General features: G+C 47.0%; 1 protein-coding gene across 1 annotated transcript in view; it reads right to left on the reverse strand.

The window, feature by feature from the left end:
• Positions 1–15,375, reverse strand: part of LOC144118877 (uncharacterized) — a 43,278-nt gene that overhangs the window by 27,097 nt on the left and 806 nt on the right. The window lies entirely within an intron of this gene.

Below are 15,375 nucleotides of genomic sequence, written 5' to 3' on the forward strand. Positions count from 1 at the left end.
TAACTTTGCACGCTGTATCTCCAAAGTTCGCTGTTAGCCTTGAACTAAGCGCGGCCAAAAACTGCAGGCATTCTGTTCGACGACTGCCGAGCACACTTGTTAGTTATGCCGCCGCCGAGCCATTGAGTCCATTGTGGGCGCAGGTCAGCCCCATAAAATTTTCTTTTGAAGAAACTTCCGCTGTCTTCCTCACTACCTGGACTGCCCTCACCCTTACGTGCTACCTTGTTCAGGTGCTAACGGATGTCCTCGTTGCCCTCACCCTTTGTGAGCCGCCAAAGCAGCCCGAGCCGTCCCGAAGAAGTATATCGCGAGAAAGCCACTGAAGCCGTCCCAATCGAAGACGAAGTAAGAAGCAGCCGTCGTTTTCTGAAGCGTTCACCTGAATAGGAACTACTACCAGCGCACGCTAGCAAAGAAGGACTCCTCAGGGCCAACGTCAGCCATGGCTGCAACAGCAGCAGCCATTATTTTGCACCAGCTACGAGTGCCGCCCACGTTCAACGGTTAGCGACAATTTCTTCGCCCTGGAAGGCAAAGCCAAAATTTGCTTCAAAAACAGGAAGCCTCTCTGCCGACTTGGGAATCATTCAAGCGAGAGTTCCTCAAGGCATTCGCAAGCATGTTTAGGAAAGTAAGAGCGCAGCTGCTTCTAGTCATGCATCCAGCACCCGGAAGCGACAGTGACCGCATTCGTAGTAGCACCTTTTTCAACGTGCCGACTCTGAAATGACGGAAGAGAGAAGGTGGAGCTTTTGATGCGTGGTCCTAACGAGACACTTTTCGGTAGTCTGACCCGCAATCCACCGAAGACCGCCGCTGAATTCACCAGCGAAACAGCCACCATACAATAAACCTTGGCAGCACGCGCCATTTCCCTCGACAGCATTCGGAGGCAATCTGCGGGCTATGATGCGCAAAATTTTACGGGAAGAGCCGTGCCGCCTATTACCATTTTCTAACTACCCTCAAGTACCGACCCTTGGCGAAATCGTCCGCTAAGAAGTGCAGCATGCGGTTGCCTCCCCGTCATCGACGCCTCCAGCTGAAGCTCCAGCCTTGACCTACGCCGCTGCGGTATACAATACAATACAATGTAATAAAATGTTTATTCAACATCTCAGGGATATTTGGGGCACGGGCAAGAAGCCAGAAGGCTTGACTAAGGCCCGTACACCAATACATGGCAAGCAGTGTGCAGCTACATGATGCAGTGTTTAAAAATAAAGATAAAAAAATGGGTGCGATAGGAGAATACAAACACAAGTCAAACATGAGCATCCATGAAAATAAAGTGCATTGTAATGAAATTATAAGTTTACATGGTGAAGCGTATATATGTTTACCCATAAATACATGATACAAAGACATCAGCAGTAAAGAACACAGAAAAAAAGGAAAAAAGAGGAAAAAGTAAATACGCAAACAGTTTCAAAATTTAAGACGTGGTGGCATTTCAGTCCTATACATAATTATTCCCCAGGCTCTTCAATGAAATAGAACCAAAATCTGTATTCCTGCCCCTCGCGAAATCATTTAGCAATGTTGGTAGTCTAAATTTTAACATTTGGCTTCCATATCCTGTACAGCATTTGCTCAATTTTCATTCATCTTGGTTGCGCATTGGGTATATAGGAGTGTGTTTTTCAAGATTTGCCAGTAACTTCAAGGTATCATTCCCTTTAGTTCTTTCTAATCTGTATTGCTTAGAAAGTCTGTAGTCATACAAAAGTTCTACGCTGACAATATTTAGCTGCTTGTACATCTCCTGCGTGTGAGTTAAATAGGGTGCTTTGCATATTGTGCGGATGGCACGTTTTTGTAGCAAATGGAGCTCATGAATCATGTCTTTAGCAGTAGTTTTTCAAACAAATACGCCGTAATTAAGACATGATGAGAAAAAGGAGTTGTAAAGCATGATAATAACTGCTCTTGGAAACAATAAATAATGTCGGCGCACGAAAACTGTAGTTTTAGAAAGTTTTTTGATGACCTCATTTATGTGTGCATTCCAGGACAAATTTTCAAAAACATAACACCGAGCGTCTTGAAACACTGCACAACCTGTATCTCTATGCCTTGGTTTTTGCAATATTTAATTTTAATTCATTTCTTGCTGCCCAGGTACTAACGAGGTTAAGTGTTCGATTAGCATGGTAAATCAAATCGAGACCAGAAATACCTGGAAAAAATAAGCTCGTGTCGTCAGCATAAATTATGTACTTAGCACTAGGGTCAATGTTTACTATGTCGTTTATATATAAAATAAATAGAAAAGGACCTAGGATGCTTCCTTGCGGAACACCTAGTTTAACCGGTTTGACGACAGAAGAGTGACCATTTATAACAACGCATTGGGATCGGTATTGAAGGTAACACAAAATTAACTTGTGGGCTATACCGCGAATACCATAACGCTCCAACTTTTGTAGAAGTATACTGTGGTTAATATAATCGAAAGCTTTTGTAACATTAAGGAGGATACCAAGGACCATGTTTTTGTTTTCAAAATTTTCAACGATGAGTTCTTTCTGAGCAAGGAGCGCCAGTTCAGTGGATCGATTTTTTCTAAAAACATACTGTGCGGGAGCTAAGATGTAGTAGCGATCAGTAAAAGAAGTCAATCGTTTAAGAATGACATTTTCGAGTCCCTTGTAAAAAACGGGGAGTATTGAAATCGGACGGTAATTAGACGGGTCCTTCTTGTCGCCTTTTTTATATACTGCCGTGACTTTTTCACATTGAATGCTCCGAGGAAACACCCCCGAAGAAACGCAAATGTTAAATATATGCGCCAAGATATGTGCAATTAGGTCAACAACATATTTTAAAGGTTTTAATTGAAGACCCATTATGTCAGTGGACGTGCTGTTTTCAAACTGGCAAATGTGGTCCATATTTCAGATTCCGAGACTGGCTTAAGAAATGCAGTTTGTTGGAAGGAATGTTTCATGAAAGACAAGTAGTCTCCACTGGACGACACTGATGTTAGAGAAAAAAAATAGTCATTGAATGCACTAGCTAAGTCCACCCCTGAAATTTCTACGCCATTATAATCTAGTTTTGTAAGCATCTCTGGAGATTTGCCAAATATTTGGTTTAACCTGCGCCAGACGTCACCAGATTGCTGATTCGAGGAAGTTAGGAGAATATAGTCATAACGATTTCTAACAGCACGAAGGTCTTTGGTGACATGATTTCTATAGGTCTTAAAATCTTTGAGACCCTCAGGGCATTTGTTGCTGATAAACTTCTGAAAAAGTTGGTCAAGCTTTTTAATCAGGTTAAGGAGTTCAGACGATACCCATGGCTTATGGATTTTCTTAGACCTAGCACATGTTTTCAGGAGAAAGCAGGTTTTATACAGTGATAAAAAATTCTTCACAAACGTATCATGGGCTCTATCAGTGGTATGTTCCCAGAGCACATCATTCCAGGTCACTGCCACAGTGCAATCACGGAATCTCGATAAAGTGCGCGGATTGATATACGAGCGAGACAAAGGCGGCTCAGATTTCGCAATAGCTCGGAACCCATTATACACTGAAATACTGCTGACGAACTTCACCGAAGGATACCGGCCCGTTAACAGAGGAATGACGATTGCTTTCTTCGACGAACTATCCAACGTACGAATGCCTTCGCCCTCTCCTACCGATCCGCAGAAGATTCGCCTAACCAAGAGAACATGCCAACTTTCGACATCAACCCAGCCTTGCCCCGGAACATAGAGGGATCAAATAATAAACCTCCTTCAAATATATAACTAGTGCTTGTCTTGGTCATCAAAAGTCCAACAAACGCCGATGAAAAATTGGTTTTTAGTGAAAGGAAATGACGCAGTAACTGTCTCACATATCTCGGTGAACAACCAAACCGCGCCGTAAGGAAAGAAACAAGGGAAGGATGGAAAGAACAAAGGAAGAAAAAGGTGGCGTTGCGGTAATCTGCCGATAAATTTCGACCACCTGGGAATCATTAACGTGCACTGACGCCGCATGCGCACAGGCGCCTTTTGCGTTTCGCCTCCACTGAAATGTGGCCGCCGTAGTCGGGCTCGAACCTGGGTACTCCGGTTCTATTGACGGACGCCATAACCATTGAGCCACCGCAGCAGCTAAAACGCTGATTGCCAAATATCGGATTGGAACTGACGAACCTGCCCACCATCTTCCCTAAAGCCCCTACTGTGTGTCGCCACGAGAACGACAAGACATCCAGGACCAAGTGGAAGACGTGCTTTGCGACGACATCATCGAGCCATTGAAGAGCCCACGGGTGGCACCGGTTGTTTTGGTGAGAAAGAAGGACGGCGCATTTCAGTTGTGAGTCAATTACCGCCGATTTAACAACATAACAAAGAAGCAGGCCTATCACCTTCCCCGAGTAGATGACACATTTGACTGGAGCTGAAACACCAAGTAATTCTCTTTGATGGACCTCAAGAGCCCCTGCTATCAAATTGAAGTCGATTATAATGACCGAGAGAAGACCGCGTTCACCACACCGTATGGCCTCTCAAAGTTCAAGGTGATGCCATTTGGACTCTGTTCCGCACCAGCGACGTTTCAGCGAGTAATCCATACGGTTCTGGCAGGCCTGAAGTGATAGGTGCTCTGCGATCACCACGCACTGTGCTGGCTTGCCAGTTTGAAAGACCTACCCCTCCGGCCTCCTCTCTCGATGGAGTCTGCACCACCAGGAGTTTGACGTCACCGTCGTTTACAAGCACACTGACGCCGACTGCCTGTCACGAGCACCTGTAGATACACCACCGCCGGACGACGATGAGGACGCCTTCATGGGACCCATCAGCTCCAGCTCTTTGCACAGCAGCAACGATCGGACCCGACCTAAAACGCCTTATCGAGTACATGGAAGGTAAGCTTTCTTCACACCCGCCTCATTCGAGTGAGTACTGTCTTCCTTCTGTGTACAGAATGATGTCCTCATGAACAACTTCGCAGCGAGTAAAACAGCCCACTTTCTTGTTGTTCCGCCAAGTCTGCGCGAAGTTCTTCATGCTTCACACAGCGAGCAGACAGCTGGACATCTCGGGTTTTCTCGCACCCTCCGCCGAATTCAAGAAAACAATTACTGGCCTCGAATGTCTGCCGATATCGCCCATTATGTGAAAACCTGCTGAGATTGTCAGCGACGAAAGACCCCTCCCACCGGACCAGCAGGATTTCTTAACCTCATTCAACCCTCCTCAAGGCCCCTTGAGAAGATCGGCATGGACTTTCCCGAAGTCAACGTCTGGAAATAACTGGATCATCATAGCGGCCAACTGCCTGACCCGCCATGCCTTGGAATAAGCCCTACCGAATGGAACAGCAGCAGAAGTTGCCAAATACTTTGTGGATTACTTGTGCGACACGCCACCTCCGATGTGCTTATCACGGACAGGGGAACAGCATTCACGGCGGCACTTACGCACGCCTTCCTGCGTTACAGCGAAACCAGCCACCGGAGAACAACTGCATACCATCCGCAGACCAACAAATTCACGGAGAGCCTGAACAAAACCATCGCCGATATGCTCACCATGTATGTCGATGCTGAGCAGAAGGGCTGTGACGTCTTTCAGCCTGACGCTGTATTCGCCTACAACTCCGCATTGCAGGAGACCACCCAGATGACGCCTTTCAGGCTCGTCCACGGCAGGGAGGCCATGACCACGCTAGACGCCATGCTGCCCAACGTTACCGAAGTAGAGAACGCCGTCGTCGCCGCCTGCCTTCAACGTGCAGAAGCCCGAAGACTTGCCCGATTACGGATCAAGGAGCAGCGGACCGACGCGAGACGCTACAACCTACGAATATGAAAGGCGAAATAGAAGCTAAGAGACCAAGTCTGTGTTTGGACGCCCATTCGCCGCCGTGAATTGAATGAAAAGCTTTTGCGGCGATATTTCAGCCCATGCAAGGTTCTTCGTCGGCTAAGTGAACTGGATTATGAAGTCGTCCCTGACGCAATGACTGCATTCTAATAACGCCGCGCACGATCAGAAGTTGTGCTTGTCGTCCGTATAAAGTTCTGTTATGTTCAGTAAAGGACGCTACGTTTGCACTCTCGGTATTTATTTATAATAAACTGCACATCTCCAACCAAAATTTTAACTTTAACCTAACGTTTCGAAGCCCACTCGGCTCCTTCATCAGGGGTGACTGAGGGCAGTAGCTAACGTCTTTTAAGTATGGAGGGGAGAGGGAGGGGGTGAAAAAAACGACAGCTGTGTCGCGAAAGGCGCGGGGGAGGGGGAGGGGAGGTGGGATTGGGGGGTGGGGGTTTAGGCTGTTAGTCACGCTGGCGCACTGCAGAGAGGTGCTGCATGGCGACTTTTTTTCGTTGCATTGAAGAGCGAAGTCCCTGGGCATATCCTGGGGGCACGTTTCCTTTTGTGCGGTTGATATTGTTCGGGGTGGTTTGGATATGCCAGGATACCAGAAGGAGCCTCTTGTGGCAATTTGTTTCGGTTCCGATGATGCGGGTTTCTTCAAAGTTGATTCTATGGTCGGAGTCCTCGGAATGTTCGGCTACTGGAATGCGCTCTCTGGCGAATTTGCGGACATCGTTCTTATGTTGCCGAATTCTTTCTTTGAAATTTTTGGTTTCGCCGATGTAGCTTGCGTTGCAGTCGGTGCATGGAATTTGGTAGACAATGCCTTGGGCTCTTTCCCTCGGCGGCCGGTCTTTGGGAACAGGTAGGCAAAGCGCAACAGTGTTTGTGGGCTTGTGCACAACCTGGAGACCTGAGTTTTTTAGGATTCGGGCGATGGTTTCGCTGACACCTCCGACATAAGGTAAAGTGACGTATTTTGGCGGTGGTGTTGGTCTTTGTGCGTTTATTTCTTCACGAATGTTGTGTTTTTGACGTCGAATGGTTTTTTGAATAAAGTCTTTTGGGTAACCGTTCATGATGAGTTCTTTGAATATCGTGGGTTGTTCTTTTTTTCGGTCAAGTTCTGTGCTGCAGTGTGTCTCAACTCTTCTGAACAACGTCTTCACAACTGATGCTTTATGGACTGTCGGGTGGTTCGAAGAGAAGTGGAGATACCGGCCTGAGTGGGTTGGTTTGCGGTATACGGAGAATTGAAGGGTATTGTTTCCGTACACGAGGACGTTCAAAAACGGCAGGAAGTTTTCTTGTTCAACCTCTAGCGTGAGCTGAATGTCAGGTTCTACGGAGTTTAAATGACGAAGGAAATTTTGAGTCTCAGATTTTTTGATGACGGCGAAACAGTCGTCGACATACCTGAGGAAAATCTTTGGTTTCGGGTGGAATGAGTTGAGGGCTCGTTGTTCGACGTGTTCCATTGCTAAATTGGCCATGACGACACAGGTGGATGCTCCCATTGGTGTTCCTTTCCCTTTTCGGTACAATTTCCCGTTTGACAAGAAGTATGTGTTTGATAGGCACAACACCAGGAGGCGGCACACATCATTTGCACTCAGCGGGGTTCGGGCGCTGAGTGTGTCGTCGCGTTGTAGGGCGTCACGGGTAGCGATCACCGCAAGCTTCACGGGGATGTTTGTGAAAAGGGACACCACGTTGAAGGAGACAAGGCATTCGTCGGCTTTTGAAGCCACCCTTGATGCCGACGAATGCCTTGTCTCCTTCGACGTGGTGTCCCTTTTCACAAACACCTCCCTGCAGTGCGCCAGCGTGACTAAAAGCCTAAACCCCTTCCCCTTTTCCCGCGCCTTTCGCGACAAGGCTGTCGTTCTTTTCACCCCCCCCCCCCCCCCGCTCCTCTCCATACTTAAAAAACGCTAGCTACTGCCCTCAGTCACCCTTGATGAAGGAGCCGAGTGGGCTTCGAAACGTTGGGTAAAAGTTAAAATTTTGGTTTGAGATGTGCAATTTATTATAAGCCTTCAAACCCAACCAGACAGGCAAATGTCAAAATGTTTAGTTTTCGGTATTTATTGTGCGAGTCCATTTTATTTGTTTCTAGTCACCTTATATGTTTTAAATCATCGGGTCGATGCTTCTTTCAGAGGGCAGCTAGTAATGCCGCGAATCGTTGCACTATTTGTTTGTTCATTCTTCAAAGCTGTCGGCGCGCGGCTTTATAGCTTTGTGATGCATGGCGGTACTCGATCGATCTCGATTGATCGCATCCACATGGAGCCGATTCTACGTTGTTAAAGAGTGTTGGGGTAACTTACCACACCCTATCCCGAAAGTTTGCTATCAGCTTCGAATTGAGCGCAGCCAAGAACTGCAGGCATTCTGTTCGACGACTGCCGAGCACGCTTGTTGCTTTCGCCGCCGCCAAGCCATTCAATCATTTGCAGGTGCAGGTGAGCCTAACAGTTTTCTTGGTGGCGCCTCTATGCTGGCGCTGCAAGCAGCCGTCGCGACCGGGCGCACGTTACCATCACTCCGGCTTTTTGAAGCTTCTTCGCCTAACATTTTTGGGCTAGTCTTCCAAAAATGACTGGGCCACAACCATCGTGTTCCTCGCCATCTTTGAACTACGGCTTCAATGCTTCCGTATCGAAGATACCCCAGGAAAGCATCCGTATATATCGGATATGGCTAACGCCGATGCCGCCAACATGGTTCTCTGACAGCCTCGGCAGGACGCCGAGGCACAATCGCTGCGCAGCGGCACAGATAACGTAGCGCAATCTATCGCTGCGCTTGACGCCGACGCAAGCATGACGATTGAAGACTCCGGCTAAGTGGTTGGGGCGATACCAGTCTCCAATTACTTCTCGTTTCAAAGAGAAACATGCCTGGAACTAACCCTTCTCAGTTTAGGATCTTGCACTTCTCCATTTTCGGAATTTTCCAAGCTACCTAGGATGGGGTTAAGCAATTCAGAGATAGCTCAAGAAACCGTGAGCTTTGTGAACAAACGACCCGGCGTAAAACTTGGCCGCTCGCAGACGCCGATGCGCATTTTAAGGTGAAATCCTCTAATGCCTCATACTCACGGTGTGCGGCGTTCGGTCACACTATAGCTGTCACTCAAATGACGTGATCAATAGAAACTGAATATAATCGAAACTTTAGCGAGCAGCCTATAGCCAACATTAACCAGTACCCAAGTCACTAGTAGCCAGAAGTAAAAAATGCGGCGGTCTCGCACTGCGCATGCACCGAGAGGGGCGCCACTGTCACGTGATCCCTTTCGTCGCACATGGAAGACGTTCCTTGGCAGTCGACGCAGCCGCATGCCTCCTTAGCGCGCTCCCGTTTCCCCATCAACGCAGCGCGAGCGCGCAGAGGAAGTCAAAGTGGTGCAGAAAGGATTTCACCTTGCGTACTTTAGCTCGTCAAAGTGCCCTTGAATTGTTTGTTCCCAGAGCTCTGCCTTGGCGCCCATGTTCACCAAAATGGGCAGAATCGGTCGCTTTGCTGAATATGAACATTATGAAGAGGATGATAGCAAGCCCCTTAGGTGAAAGGACAGAGCTACAGCTGCCGATCCAGTAAGTGTTAAACACACTTTGATAATTATGCTAACCTCACCTGGACAACTAGTCACACTCCCCGCACATTGGCTGCACCTAGCCACTGTCGACGAGCTTCAAAAAATTCATTTTCACTCAGGCTTTGAGCACAGCCTGTTGAACGAAGCAATCAATTTGCAGTCGACATATTGCATACGGATTCCAGGGACCATCTTCTCGGACTACAGTCCCTCTTGATTTCTAGAAAGGCAACACCTATACAGGCTTATGAAACCATTCGCCCCGGCCAGATCTGCAGTGTCATATATCGTGCCAACGGGTTAACAAGAGAATAGCTCATGGCCAACCTCTCATGCTACTCCTACAAGATAGTTAACGCCAGGCCCATGCGCAAGAACGAAGGAGCTCTCATCACTTCTGAGAGCTCCAGACTTCCCTGAAAAATCCATCTATACAGCATACTCCTGCCGATACAACCTTATGGACCGAAATCTGTTATATGTGACGCATGTCTGATTATTCGGAACAGTTCAAATTCAGGTCCACTAGTGGACCCACGTCGATGCTTCTGGTCTCGCCAGGCACATTGCATACTCGAGGTTTTTCCGACAGAACTACTATGCCGAAGTTGCAAAAGTCGCCATGCAGCCACAGACCCGAAGTGCCCTACTCATGACAAGCTACGAAAACCCTGAGAAACGGCACTGTCGCCGTATCCGAGTATCGCTACGAAAGTCGCGCAAGCAACAAGCCGAGTTTCTACGTGGCAACGAAAAGTCGGCTACTATATGCTCAAGATCCCTGCCAGTACACAGCAGCGAGCCTCGGAGCCCATTGTGCTTGTTAATGAGATGTCCCTTCTATACAAATTAATCCGTTAGCGAAGACACGAGGCAGAGAACATAAAACTGAAGGGCAAGATGCGCACAAACGCTCCACACAATCTGAGAGCATTAGTCTTAGGAATACCACTCCTTCTTCCCCAACAGCATCATTTGAGAATCCTACATCGGCACAAAAGCAAGCATGCATACATTGTGCTTATGCTGAAGCTATCCGTGCTACACAACACGGCTCAGGAACGCATATTGAGAAACATCGCTCGAGCACGGTACACTTAAGTGAAGACCAGCTCAAGCATATTGACCATATGGTCCCTGCCGAGATGATCAATCAAATGCTTCAACTCTTAGGAATCCACATGTCTCTCCGAATAAAGAGCCCAGAATTGGGCACACATCACCTTCACTTCCGCGCACCTTCCAGTTTAATAATGGCGGGCATAGGGCGAAACCTCATGACAATTTAGCTTCGAACTGCACTATATGGTTCTTGCAGTTAAACTGGCTGGGAATCCGTCACAAACAAGCAGAACTTTGGAGGAGACTGACCATCACGCCGACGCTTACTCTAGCTATACTACTTCAGGAGACTGACACTAATAGGCCCAATCTAATAGCGTACAAACCTCACTACATCGCTTCCATAAAGCGCCGACGTCCTGGCCAGGATGGCGATCTAAGGCTCCATTAGCCATTGGGCAGGCACGCGTTCTTGCTCTCTCGCGCGCAGCCCACATCGAGCTTGATACTTCCGCGGGGTGTACGCAGATGTAGGAGGTAGTGAGAGTGCGCCTTACCTTAGATGGCGACAAAAAAGCCTTGGTTTTTTCGGTTTATACCCGATCGCTCGCTACTGCGACATATTGAGTGGATATATCTTTTTGGAACACTTCTCATGGATATATAACGGGACGGCGTTATAGTCGGGGTTGACCCTAACGCCATGCGTACCAACTGGAGATATCGTCGCTCAGGGGCTATGGAAATACACCTATGGCAGCACATTGTCAACGCCAAACATCACCAACGAACTCTCGCTGCTAACTCGCTTTTTCCAGCACAGAGGTCTAAAAAACACTTCTCAAGGCCTGACACGTCGTCTTCAAAGCCGTGGTGTCACCATGGCCATACGCGCGATATTTGGTTGCTAAAACCGCGGTGAAGCTCGCGGGAGGAAAACCCAACGAACTGCAGCTTCTCAATACCGAAGATAGTAGAGCATCAGTGTGAGCGCAGGAAGGAGTTGAGTACGAAGCGACGAAGTTTGTGGCTGTGGCGCGCACTTCATTACAGGTAAATAATCACCTCTGAATGTTGACAGCGCGGTAGCAGAGAAACAAAAGGTTAGCTTTTTAACTTAGTCATTCTTTTTGCGTTCTCAGGGAAACCAGCGAAGTTGTTGGAATAGACGAACCGCGAATGGGCCCCGTAGCTTATTTGCGGGTGCAGCACCAAGAACGCGGATTCATCTCGAAACCAGCGCAATGAAAAACGACGCGCCTAAAAGCGGTGAGCGGAAGTCGAAAAGCGGAAAGCCGAAGCCAAGAAACGTCGTGCCGAGGCCGACGCGACGGCGACGGCCATCCAGCCTTGCGCCGATTGGCCCCTGTCGCCACCCACGACTGGAGAAGCCAAGGCTGACGAAAATGATACAGGCCGACCAACACTGCTTCTGCTTTCTAAAAGTGAAGATCAAGGCCCTTTCGGCTTGTAGACGAATAGCTTGCGAGAGCGTTGTAAAGCGTTTCGGTGGATAGAAAAGTTGATTGCGTCCCTTCTAAATCTCAACACGGTTTCATTACAGGTGTTGCAGTGCAAACAGAGATGTCCATGGAGGACATTCAGGTGCTGGAGCAACAGTGTATCTCACTGAATCGGCGCCTGCATGCTGCCCGTAGTGAGGAAGAGCGGCTTGAATTTTTTTGAAATATCACTGAGGGTTTGTGAAAAAAAGGTCATGTTCTACACGGGGATGGGCAAGTTCACTGTTCTCTTAGCTTCCTGGAAAGTTCTGTATCCCACGGCACCAATAACATTATATAAAAGTTTCAGGAATTTATCCTGTTTATGATGGTTCAAAGTGAACATTCAGAACACTGACCAGGCATTCGACTTCAACATTTCTGAAGGCTACACTGTCGCGTATTTTTGACAAGCGGCTGCATGGTGCCTATTGTCGTCTTAAATCTGAGATAACCTACCTAGCCAGAGCGTGGGGCACTGCAGCGTGCTATGAAACAAGCATTCTTTGATTCATTTGGGCCTAAGATCGCAGTAAATATCGACGGCTTTGGGGTAAAGATTGAAAAGCCATCGTCTCTACATTGTATATGTGAAACACGGTGATCATATGAAGGAAGAAGCACTGCAAAGTATCTACTTGGAATTGCATCTCAAGCTGTTGTGATGTACATTTCAGAATGTGGGTAGGCCAGGTCAGCGATTCGCATATTAAAGAGCACTGTGGCTTATTGGACAACTTGGTCCCTGGTGATGTTTTCCTGGTGGATGGGGGGTTGAACATAGAGGACAGTGTTGGCTTTCATTGTACGCGTCTCCATGTCCCAGCCTACACGAAAGCGAAAAAGCAGCGGTCCCCTGAGAATGTGTAAGGAACACGGAAGCTTGCAAAAGTCAGGACCCACGTGGAGCGAATTATTGGTATTATCAGAAATACGTTTGCGCTCTTGAAGTCTACTGTACCTATTAACTATGTTGTTTTTCGTGAGGTGTATAAACTGACATCACTGGAGAAAATTTTGACAGTGTGCTGTGCTCTCTGCAACTTGTAGTTGCAGGAGTAAAGAACCATGGTGAAAACGGTGTAGCAACGCCCGAGGATTAGTGATACCAAGTACCACACGCTTCAGGTGCCACTGCGATACCCATGTTACCACGCTTCGACACTGTATGGAATAGTTGTTTTCAGTTTGTCGTAGCATGTGCAGAACATTAATGGCTGAATTTCTTGGGATTCCAGAAACGAAGTGAGACAACTACAGGAAGCATCTCAGCAAACATTACTTTGAATATAAAATAGCGTGCTTGATGAAAAACGTAATGTCTGCTATCACTTATGCATGTCTCATGGAGGAGACTAACGGTTTTAGTACATTGTGCTAAATAACCAAACGTTGAACACTTTGTTTTACAGCTGTTTGATTATTTTCTACCTTGACTTCTGTTATTTGATATCTGTGCTGTTATGGCAGAAACCGTGCTTTTAGAAACGAGTGCATGTCAGTTGTCACTATTAGATGGCTGAGAGGAAACTTGCTGTGGAGACAATGTGAAAGTAAAAAGAGTAGAATATTGATTGATAGCGAAACCTTTCAAGTTCCATAGCGTAACACTAGAAGCATGTCGTGACATGGTTGAGACTGAATGATTGCGAGTGACTTTTTACAATATCTGTGCTTTGCTTAATATAAAATCCTGTGAACTCCTTGAATTTGTCGACAATACAAATACAAGTGGAGGTGCACTTGTATTCATTTCCTAAAACCTTCAGAGCAGAGGGATATTTTTAACAGAAAGATATGAAAACTTCTCTTCAGTTACTACTTGAATTCCCACGGCAACAATGCAACTTCTGGGTCACTGTACAGCTGAGAAGGAACGTTGGGATCAGTGGTAAACTCTTCTTGAGGGCTTTTTGCGGGGCAGCAGGCTTTCCATTCTGGAGAAGTGCTTGAAGATATGGTAGAATTAACATCTAAAAGCGACCTGAAAATACAAACTTGCTAAGCCATTTCTTCCACGTCCTCTATGTTAAGGTATAATAAACTGCGGTACAGCATCTTTTCACGCTTTCAGAATTGCCAAGCATGCGACTTCATAATAATTTACAAGTGTTTTCAACATCAAAACAGGCGCAGGAATCGAACATAAAAGTGTTAACTTGTGCGCAGGCCTCGGTATTATTCTAACTCACATAGGAGCAACCAGTGGTATTAAGGCAGTTTGGCCTTGCATGCTTGTGGCTCCCAAGTGCAGGCCGCATGAGTGCTGATACAGTCTAATGAGTAGGAGCACTGCAGATATATGTCCAAGAGGTATGGGGCCTAACTGCAGTTTGTATTTATTTGGATAATAGTCATAATGGAGCAGAAATGTTGTAGACAACAGTGTAGGCTTTCAAAACTCTCTATTCCTGCCACTCATGGCTGGCACACACAAACTCTCAAATGTCACTCCCCGCACTCTGCACCATCCTTGGTTGCTAGCTGTCTTGATGAACAGTTCCAGTGAGGAAGGAAAAGTGTAGACCGCTGTGCTGTCATTATTTGCTTCAGGAACGTTAAGGTTCAGCGGTATCCTTGGCACCTTTGCATTAAGGGAAATACGAACATTTTGATTTTGGCGCTTTCTTCAAGGCGACACATGAAAAATGAAGCTATTTATATTGGTAGGAGCTGCTGTCACATGCAATCATTTTCCCGTCTCTGTCCCACGGGGGAAGAACTAGGCGTTCTCACTGGCCATCGCATATGTAGTTTTGGATGTCTGGTAAAATAGCGGCGAAATAGCTCTGGAAGGATGGCTTTAAGAAGTTTTTTGCAGTAGCCATCATGCTATTGCAAAACTCGTTATCCTTCATGATTATCTGTGTGTAAAGAAGGTTGGGAGTCCAAATGACAAAATAGCAGTAGGCCGCTTGGCACACTGCCATTTGAGCCTGAACCTCGAAATAATAAGCATGGTGCCTTCACTTCTGCACGGCGCCTTTGATGATGCAAAGGCACGAATTGTCAGCTGTGAGCTCTGCCAGAGCCTTTGCGTTCCGTACGAAATACGGGCATTTAAACCCAACTACATCCTTGCCACAGGAGCTGCAGAGACTAGAGCATCTGGTGTTGCGCAAACAAACTGTTTCGCGGTGCTCAAGTGAAGACCTGACTGCGAACACTTGAAGTCTTCGTGCTGTTGTTGCTGGCTGGTTTGAAATGCTTTAAAGGCATCTTTCTCATGTCCAAGTCCCCATGTCGCGGCAGGCATTTCACGGAGCATTTCCCAGAATAGCATATTCCGTTCAGCAGTGATATGCGGAGTTTTAGAATGCTTGTGCGGCATACACTCTTAATCACAGAAGGAGTTACACGAC

Source organism: Amblyomma americanum, chromosome 2, assembly GCF_052857255.1.
Source record: "Amblyomma americanum isolate KBUSLIRL-KWMA chromosome 2, ASM5285725v1, whole genome shotgun sequence".
Classification (NCBI taxonomy): Eukaryota; Metazoa; Arthropoda; class Arachnida; order Ixodida; family Ixodidae; genus Amblyomma; species Amblyomma americanum.